The 10268-nt window shown below is 38.1% G+C and overlaps 1 non-coding gene across 1 annotated transcript; it reads right to left on the bottom strand.

Annotated features, from left to right (window-relative positions):
• Positions 1-9331: 9331 nt before the first annotated feature.
• LOC111520452 lies at positions 9332-9436 on the bottom strand. Its single transcript, XR_002724681.1, has one exon. It is a non-coding gene; the product is annotated as a small nucleolar RNA U13 (small nucleolar RNA).
• Between the last annotated feature and the right edge of the window lie 832 nt (positions 9437-10268).

Here is a 10268-nt window from a genome sequence, read left to right as displayed (position 1 = left end):
TAGAGACGGGGTTTCACCATCTTAGCCAGGATGGTCTCAATCTCTTGACCTTGTGATCAGCCCACCTCAGCCTCCCAAAGTGGTGGGATTATAGGCATGAGCCACTGCGCCCAGCCAAAGTTTCTTTTTCATGTGAGGAGAATGTTCTAAAATTTATGGTGGTGATGGTTACACACTCTGTGAACCACAAAGAAACACTGGATTATACAATTTAAGTCGGTGAATTGTATGACAAATGAATTATATCTCAATAAAGCTATATTTTAAAAACAAATATGAAATAAAGACTTCTTCAGACATACAGATGCTGAAAGAATTCATGATCAACACACCATAACTACAAGAAGTGTTAAAGGAAGTCCTTTAGGTAGAAGGAAAATGATATCAGATGGAAATCTGTATCTATCCAAAGAAATAAAGAGCACTGCAAATAATAAATATGTGGGTAAATGTAAAAGATGTTTTTAAAAGATCTCTTTTAAAGATAATTGAATAGTTGAAAGCAAAAATAGTAATGTATTGTGGAGTTTATAACATACAGCTGATTTTTTTTTTAACTTTTAAAAAAAAATTAGAGATGGGTTTCACTATGTTGCCCAGCATGATTTTGAACTCCTGGACTCAGGCAATCCTCATGCCTCATCCTCCCAACCACCGCGTCTGTCCCAGCTGATTCTTTTTTTTTTTTTTTTTTTTTTTTTTTGAGGCGGAGTCTCGCTCTGTCGCCCAAACTGGAGTGCAGTGGCAGGATCTCAGCTCACTGTAAGCTCCGCCTTTTGGGTTCACACCATTCTCCTCATTCTCCTGCCTCAGCCTCCCGAGTAGCTGGGACTACAGGCGCCCGCCACCTCGCCCGGCTAGTTTTTGTATTTTTAGTAGAGACGGGGTTTCACCGTGTTAGCCAGGATGGTCTCGATCTCCTGACCTTGTGATCCGCCCGTCTCGGCCTCCCAAAGTGCTGGGATTACAGGCTTGAGCCACCGCGCCCGGCCCCAGCTGATTCTTTTTAGTCATGATAGTTATGTTCTGTAAAGTTGTTGAAAACGATGAACTAGTGAACACTGAACACTGTTCACGGGGGAAATACAGAGTTAGATTCTGTAAACCTCTGGTCACAACACTTTTGTCAAGCAATCAACACATAACCTTGTTTTATGTGTGTCTCTATTTACAGACAGCTTATGTAACATATATCATTGATTTATTAACATGGAGCTCACAGCCAACAGCACTATGACTCATGCCTGAACAAGGCTCATCTAACACACACATAAGGCACATCCATGTCTTCTTGTACTAGGAACACCAGATATAATTTTACAATTGCCCCTAGGAGCCATTTTTTTTTATTGTGAAAAATATATACGACATAAAATTTACTATTTTAATTATTTTTCAGTTTACAATTCAGTGCCATTAAGCATTTTTATGTTATTCTGCAACCACCACCACCACCACCATTATCCATCTCCAGAACTTTTTCATCTTCTCAAACCAAACTTTCATACCCATTAAACAATAGCTCCCCTGTCCTCTGTCCCTTCTGCCCTGACAACCACCATTCTACTTTTTGTCTCTATGAATTTGAGTACTCTAGGTACCTCATTGTTCTGTGAAAGGGCTGTATATGCAAAGAGGTCCTCAAATACCAAAGAAGCTGAGAAATCAAGAAGGAGGCAGACAAATACAGTTTGTTGGTATGAAATGATTTATCACGGGAACTTATGGACAGAAGCATGGTCTTGGGGGCTGCAAGAAAGGTAGATCTTAGCACTGCAACCTCCGAGATCCTTGTGGAGGCTGATGTCTTGGGGGAAAGGTATAAATATATGTGCTCTGGAAGGAATGTGTAGGTGCTACAGGAATCCCAGCCTATGATGTTTCTAACAGCATTAAGGGTTGTTTTGGAGGAAACTTACAAAGACTAGCTGTTCCTACACAAAAAGTAATGACAGCTAGACATTATGGAGGCATATTCGGACTCAGGGTTAATCAGAAGTCACCCTTGTTCCCACACTCATATATATGAAATCACACAATATTTGTCCTTTTGTGACAAGGTTGAATAATATTCCCTTGTATGTGTATACCACATTTTGTTCATTCATTCATTCATTCATTCATTGATGAACGCTGGGGTTGCTTCTATCTTTTGGTTATTATGAATAATGCTCTAATCACAGGCACAGTTCACAGATATGAACACTGGTGTACAAATGTCCCTTTCAGACCTTAATTTTAGTTCTTTTGGTATATACCCAGAAGTGGAATTGCTGGATCTTATGGTAATTCTATGTCTAATGTTTTGAGAAATTGCCATACTGTTTTTCATAGCAGCTGCTCCATTTTACATTTTTCCTCAGCAATGCATAGAGTTCCTGTTTCTCCACATTTTCACCAACACATTATTTGTTGTTGTCATTTTTAAAAATAATAAGTAATAATCATTCTAATGGGTGTATGTGAAGTGGTATTTTATTGTGTTTTGTTATTCATTTGCCTAATGCTTAATGATTTTTTTTTTTTTTTTTTTTTTTGAGACAGGGTCTTGCTCTGTCACCCAGGTTGGAGTGCACTGGCATGATCTTGGCTCACTGCAACATCCACCTCCTGGGCTCAAGCCATCCTCCACCTCCTGGGCTCAGCCTCCTGAGTAGCTGGGACCACAGGCATGTGCTGCTATGCCCAGATAATTTTTTTTTTTTTTTTTTGTATTTTTAGTAGAGATGGGATTTTACTGTTTTGGCCAGGCTGGTCTTGAACTTAGGCCTCAACTGATCTTCCCACCTCAGCCTCCTAAAGTGCTGGGATTACAGGCAAGCCACTGCACCTGGCCTCATGTTGACCATTTTTTAATATACTTATTGGCCATTTGTATTTTTTTGAAAACCATTTATTTGAATCTTTTGCTGATTTTAAAATCAGGTTGCTTTTTTTGGTCACTGTATTTTAAGAGTTCTCTATATATCTTATAAATCAATCTCTTATCAGATATATGACTTATAGATACTTTCTCCCATTTCACGGATTCCCTTTCACCCTGTTGATAGTGCCCTTTGATGCACAGAAGTTTTCAATTTTGAAGAAGTCCATCTTGTCAATTTTTCCTTTTGTTGCCTATGCTTTTGATGTCATATCCAATAAATCTTTGTCAAACCCAATGTCCTAAAGCTTCTTCCCTATTTTTTTTTTTTTGAGACAAGGTTTTACTCTGTCACCCAGGTTGGAGTGCAGTGATGTCACCACAGCTCACTGCAGCCTCTACCTCCCAGGCTCAAGCGATCCTCCCACCTTAGCCTCCTGAGCAGCAGCGACTACAGGCATCCTCCACTATGCCTGGCTAATTTTTGTATTTATATAGACACGGGGGTCTCCCCATGTTGCCTGGGCTGGTTTCAAACTCCTGGGCTCGAGCAATCCACTCTTCTTGGCCTCCCAAAGTGCTGGGATTACAGGCATGAACCACCATGCCCAGTTTAATGTTTTCTTTTAAGAGAGTTTATAGTTTATATTTGGGTCTTTGATCCATTTTGAGTTTATTTATTTTAAAAATATTTTTTAACTTTTTTATTGTGGTAAAAAACATAAAATATATCTTAAGGTACTGGGGGTTATGACTTCAGTGTGTGAATCTGAGGGGACACACATAATTCAACCTGTAATGGCAAAATTTGAGGAAAAACTAGGTTTTTATCCTTAGGCTGTGTTGATTTCAGCAAACCAAAGTGATATTTAAGCAAATATTCTTTAATTATCTGATTGATAAACAAAAAGCTCTTGAGCAAATATGAGCTCAAAATACAAAATAAGCAAACAACTCTGCCCCTTTTGTCTCACAGCATACTTTATGATCTATGTAACTGTGTTAGCCCCTTCCAACTGCTACTTGATTTCTCCCACAAAGGCACAGTATCCAGAAGGGTCACTGAGCTAGGAATTTCTGTATATCTTACTTATACATGTGCACTAAAGTAGGATTTTTTAAACTGTGGTTAAAAAAATCATAAAAGTTATCATATTAACCACTTTTTATTTTATTTTTTTTGAGATAGAGTCCAGTTCTGTCGCCCAGGTTCGATCCTGGCTCACTGCAACCTCTGCCTCCCAGGTTCAAGCAATTCTCCTGTCTCAGCCTCCTGAGTAGCTGGGATTACAGGTGCGCACCACCTTGCCCAGCTAATTTTTGTATTTTTGGTAGAGCTGTGGTTTCACCATGTTGGCCAGGCTGGTCTCAAACTCCTGACCTCAGGTGATCCACCCGCCTCGGCTTCCCGAAGTGCTAGGATTACAGGCATGAACCACCACGCCTGGCACATATTAACCATTTTAAAGTATACAGTTCAGTAGTGTTAAGCATATTTACGTTGTTATGAAATAGATCACCAGTACTTTTTCATCTTGCAGAACTGAAATTCTATATCCATTAAACAACATCTCCCCATTTTCCCTTTCCCTCATCCCCTGGTAACCTCCATTCTACTTTCTATATCAATGAATTTGACTATTTTGGATACCTTATATAGGAATAATCACACAGTGTTGTTTCTTTCATAACTGGCTTGTTTCACTTAGCGTAATGTTCTCAAGGGTAATCTATGTTGTTGCATGTGACAGGATTTCTTTCCTTCTTAAGGCTGCATAGTATTCCATTGTGCATACATATCACATTTTGTCTCTTGATTCATCCATTGATGGACATTTAGATTGCTCCCAACTCTCTGCTATTGTTAATAGAGCTTCTAGATACAGGGGGTTGCAAATCTCTCTTCAAAACACTGATTTCAGTTCTTTTGGAGATATACTCAGAAGTGGGATCACTGGACCATATGGTAGCTCTGTTTTAACTTTTTAAAGAACCGCCATACTGTTTTCCACCGTGGTTGCACCATTTTACAGTCATACCAACAGTGTTCAAGCGTCCAAGCTTCTCCATATTCCTGCCAATACTTGTTATTTTCTGGGGTTTTCTTGTTAATTGTTTCTGATATTCTAAGAGGTATAAAGTGATATCTCATTGTGGTTTGGATTTGCTTTTCTCTGATGATTAGTCATGTTGATCATCTTTTCATATGCTTGATGGTCATTTATGTATTATCATTGGAGAAATGTCTACTCAAGCAGATCCTTTATCCATTTTTTTCACTTTTATTTTAGGGTCAGCAGTACATGTGCAGGTTTGTGATATAGGTAAGCTGTGTGTCACAGGAGTTTGGTGTACAGATTATTTTGTCACCCATATAATCTGCATAGTATCAGATAGTTTGGCCATCCTCACCCTCCTCCCACCCTCCACCCTCAAGTAGGCCCTGTAGTCTGTTGTTGCCTTATTTGTGTCTATGTGCACTCAATGTTTAGCTCCCACTTATAAGTGAGAACATGCAGTGTTTGGCTTTCTGTTTTTGTATTTGCTTAGGATAATGGTCTCTAGCTCCATCCATGTTGCTGCAAAGGACATGATTTATTTATTTATTTATTTATTTATTTATTTATTTATTTATTTATTTTATTTTATTTAATTTTATTTTTTGAGACAGAGTCTTGCTGTGTCACCCAGGCTGGAGTGCAGTGGCATGATCTCAGCTCACTGCAACCTCCAGCTCCTGGCTTTAAGTGATTATCCTTCCTCAGCCTCCTGAGTAGCTGGGATTACAGGTGCCCGCCACCACACCTAGCTAAGTTTTGTATTTTTAGTAGAGATGGGGTTTTACCAGGTTGGTCAGGCTGGTCTTGAACTCCTGACCTTGTGATCTGCCCGCCTCAGCTTTCCAAAGTGCTGGGATTACAGGCATGAGCCACTGCACCTGGCCATCTCATTCATTTTCATAGCCACACAGTATTCCATGCCTTTACCCACTTTTAAAATGGGTTATTTGATTTTTGTTGTTGTTGAGTTGTAGTTGTTGAGATATTCTGGATCCCTTATCAGATATAGGATTTGGAAATATTTTCTCCCATTCCATAGGTTACCTTTTCACTCTGTGGACTGTTCTTTGATGAACAAAAGTTTTTGAGTTTGATGTAGTTCCATTTGTCTTTTTTTTTCCTTTGTTGCTTGTGCTTTTGGTGTCATATCCAAAGGAAGAAATCATTATCTAATCTTTATCATTATCCAGTGATCTCCACTAAATCATTGCCAAATCCTACATCATGAAACTTTTCCCCTATGTTTTCTTCTAGGAATTTTATAGGTCTAGGCCTCATGCTTAGATCTTTAATCCATTTTGAGTCCACTTTTTGTATATGGTACAAGATAAAGGTCTTATCTTTATCTTTGTTCTTTCGCATGTGGACATCCAGTTTTCTTTTTCTTTCTTTCCTTTTTCTTTTTCAGACAGAGTCTCACTCTGTTGCCCAGGGTGTAGTGCAGTGGCATGATCTTGGCTCACTGCAAGCCCCACCTCCTGGGTTCAAATGATTCTTGTGCCTCAGCTTCCTGAGTAGGTGGGATTACAGATGTGCGCCACCATGCTCAGCTAGTTTTCGTATTTTTTAGTAGAGATGGGGTTTTGCCATGTTGGCCAGGCTGATCTCAAACTCCTGGCCTCAAGTGACCCGCCCATCTCTGCCTCGTAAGTGCTGGGATTACAGGCGTGAGCCACCATGTCTGGCTAGAAGTTCTTAATTTTAATGTAGCTGAATTTATCTGTGCCTTTCCATCTTGTTTAAGAAATAATTCCTTACCTCAAGGTTATAAAAATATTATCTACTGGGGGAATCCGACCCAATATTTCAATGTAGGTTCTTTCTATTTTCCCTAAGTGTCGACCAGCTAAGAAATAAAGAGAAAGAGTATAAAGAGACGAATTTTACCGCTGGGCCTCCAGGGGTGACATCACATATCAGTAGGACCATGATGCCCACCTGAGCTGCAAAACCAGCAAGTTTATATTAAGCATTTCAAAAGGGGAGGGGGTGTATGAACAGGGAGTAAGTCACAAAGATCACATGCTTCAAAGGGCAAAATAGGAGAACAAGATCACAAGGCAAAGGGCAAAATTAGAATTACTGATGAGGGTCTATGTTCAGCTGTGCATGTATTGTCTTGATAAACATCTTAAACAACAGAAAATAGTGTTTGAGAGCAGAGAACTGGTCTGACCTCCAATTTACCAGGGAAGCATTTTTTCTCCACCCTAATAAGCCTGAGGGTACTGCAGTCCGTATTTCAGTCCTTATCTCAATTGCATAAGACAGACACTCCCAGAGCAGTTGTTTATAGACCTACCCCGAGGAATGCATTCCTTTTCCAGGGTCTTAATTATTAATATTCCTTGCTAGGAAAATAATTCAGCGATATCTTTCCTACTTGCACATCTGTTTATAGGCTCTCTGCAAGAAGAAAACTATGGCTCTATTCTGCCTGACCCTGAAGGCAGTCAGACCTTATGGTTGTCGTCCCTTGTTCCCTAAAATCGATGTTATTCTGTTCTTTTTCAAGGTGTACCTATTTCATATTGTTCAAACACACGTTTTACAATCAATTTGTACAGTTAACGCAATCATCGCAGTGGCCCTGAGATGATGTACATCCTCACCTTATGAACATAACAGGATTAAGAGATTAAAGTAAGACAGCAGTAAGAAATTATAAAAGTATTAATTTTGGGAACTGAAATATGTCCTTATTAAAATGAAATCTTCACAATTTATGTTCCTCTACTGCAGCGCCAGCCGTTCCCTCCATTCAGAGTCCCTGACTTCCCGCAACAATTACCCTATAACGTTCTCTAAGAGAACTCAAGTTTTGTATATAATACAGCACAGACGGCTTCTTTTGTGTATGGTATATGATAAGTATATGATTTTCTTTTTTTTTTCATAGCCTATTGTCCCAACACCATTTACTGAATAGTTCACCATTTTGGTCATAAATCAAGTGTCCACATAAGTATGGGCCTTTTTTTTCAGGCTCTCGATTTTGTTCAGATGATTGCTTTGTCTATGTGAACTGATACTAAGCTGTCTTAAGTACTATGTCATCCATAGATGACATATCATATTATGATGACTTATCATAATAAGTCTTGCTATCTGACAGGGCATGTCCTCACTTATGTTTTTTTTTTTTTTTTTTTTTTTAAATTCAGGGCTATTTTAATTATTTTGGGGTCTTTTATCTGTTATATAAATTTTAGAATCAGCTTAAGTTACTCAAATATTCCTTTTGGGATTTTTATAGGAAAAGCATTGAGTCTGTAGGTAAATGTGGTGGATGTTGTGATGTGTACAGTGTGTAACTGTATAATTACATACATTGTATAATGCTAAGTGTTCTCTTATCAATGCAGTGTGTTTCTCCTTTGTAGTCTTCCTAATATCTTTTATTTCTAGGTACTTATATTTCTTATTGCTATTAGGAGTTTTATCTTTTGAAAATTTGAAATCATTTTATACTTCTAAAGGTATATAAAAACACCATAAAGAATTCCAAAATATCCCCTTCACTAAGATTCTCCAAATGTTAATGTTTTATCTTATTTGCTTCTCTCTCTTTAAATACGTGTGTATACACATATATTTATGTATGTTTGTCTTAAATGTTTGAAGTTAAGCTACAGATTTATCGTACTCTTAAGCACTTTACCTCTAAATACTTCATAATGCATTTCCTAAAATTAGATAGTTTTTCTGGGTATGCAATTTAAGATTGACAGAATTTTTTCTCAACACTTTGAAGATATTATTCCACTGTCTCCTGCCTTCCCACTTTGTGAAAAAGTCTGTTGTCACTCTAATTGTCAGTACGTTATAAGTAATCTATTTGATCTCAGTAGTTGCATTCTGTGTGTGTGAGGGGAGTGGTAGGGAGAGGTATTGGTGTTTCGTATTTCACAGAAATACATTTAAGTATAGATTTCTTTCTATTTGTTCTCCTTGGTATTAATTTTGCATCTGTATCTGTGGATCAATGTCATGCATTGCTTCTGGAAAATTCTCAGCCATAATAACTTCAAATATTGCCACTTCTCAGTCTTATCTGTTTTCTCCTTCTGGATTTGAATTAGATATATGCTACAACCTTCCAATCTTTCAATTCTATCTCTTAATCTCTATTTCGTACTATCTATTTGGGAGTGAGAGGGCTGTATTCTGGATAATGTATTCTACCCAACTTCCAGTTTACTAACTCTGTTTTAAGCTGTAACTAATTTTTATCCATATATTCAAATTTTTACTTCAACTATTTTTAATGGCTAAAAATCCACTTTCGCTGCTTCTAACACCTGGTCATTTGGGATAATCTTTTATTCCTCATATTTGTGTTTCTGTAATTTATTGCTTTATGATTCCTATTTATTTATTTTTGTTTGTTTGTTTTCTTTTTCTTCCACATCAGATGGGTAATGTATTGACATTGTAACAAGGTTTGAGGGAGGCACATCTCACACATAAACATGAAAACCCAATCATCGCATTTACGAACTACAAAAAAGATCTCCTATTTATTTAAAACCTCTTATACATAATTAAAACAAGAGTGTCCAAATCTGTTGTTTGTGATTTCAGCTGGCTCTCACTTAGAAGAAATTCATTAACATGTATGCTTGACAGTCAGATTTGGTTAGCTGTAACTTGAAGAAAATTCCTCAAATGAAACTGTGAGTGGAATAGCTTCTGCTAGGAGTCACTTTTGTTCCCTTTCTTTAATCAGGAAAGCTCAGCTTCAGCTTTTATTATTTTTTTCTATTGACCCAAAATTTGAACTCTACATTGCAGGGCTAATATCACATATGCCTGCAGGACAAGCTGACTTTTTAAGGGTCTTAGGACTTCTGTTCTGCTGTCAGTTCAAGGTTTGGACCTACTGTCAGAGGTTTACCTTATTTCCTGGAAGCCCAGCAATAAACATTTTGTTTTGTGCAGGATCTCATTCTTTTGTAGTAGGGAATCCCTTTAGACTATTTTGTCTGCCATGTCAGTTTTTTTTTTTTTTTTTTCTTTCTTCAACTCAGGAAGATTTTTTTCCCCACTTTTTCTTTGGTTATTACTTTTTTTTTGAGACAGAGTTTCACTGTTATTGCCCAGGCTGGAGTGTAATGGTGTGATCTCAGCTCACTGCAAGCTCCAACTCCTGGGTTCAAGCAATTCTCCTGCCTCAGCCTCCCAAGTAGCTGGGACTACAGGCATGCACCACCACGCCCAGGTAATTTTGTATTTTTAGTAGAGACGGGGATTTCTCCATGTTGGTCAAGCTGATCTTGAACTCCCAACCTCAGGTGATCCACCCACCTCAGACTCCCAAAGTGTTGGGATTATAGGCATGAGCC

This window comes from Piliocolobus tephrosceles, chromosome 3, assembly GCF_002776525.5.
Source record: "Piliocolobus tephrosceles isolate RC106 chromosome 3, ASM277652v3, whole genome shotgun sequence".
NCBI classification, from domain to species: domain Eukaryota; kingdom Metazoa; phylum Chordata; class Mammalia; order Primates; family Cercopithecidae; genus Piliocolobus; species Piliocolobus tephrosceles.
This window is presented reverse-complemented; position numbering and strand designations above follow the sequence as displayed.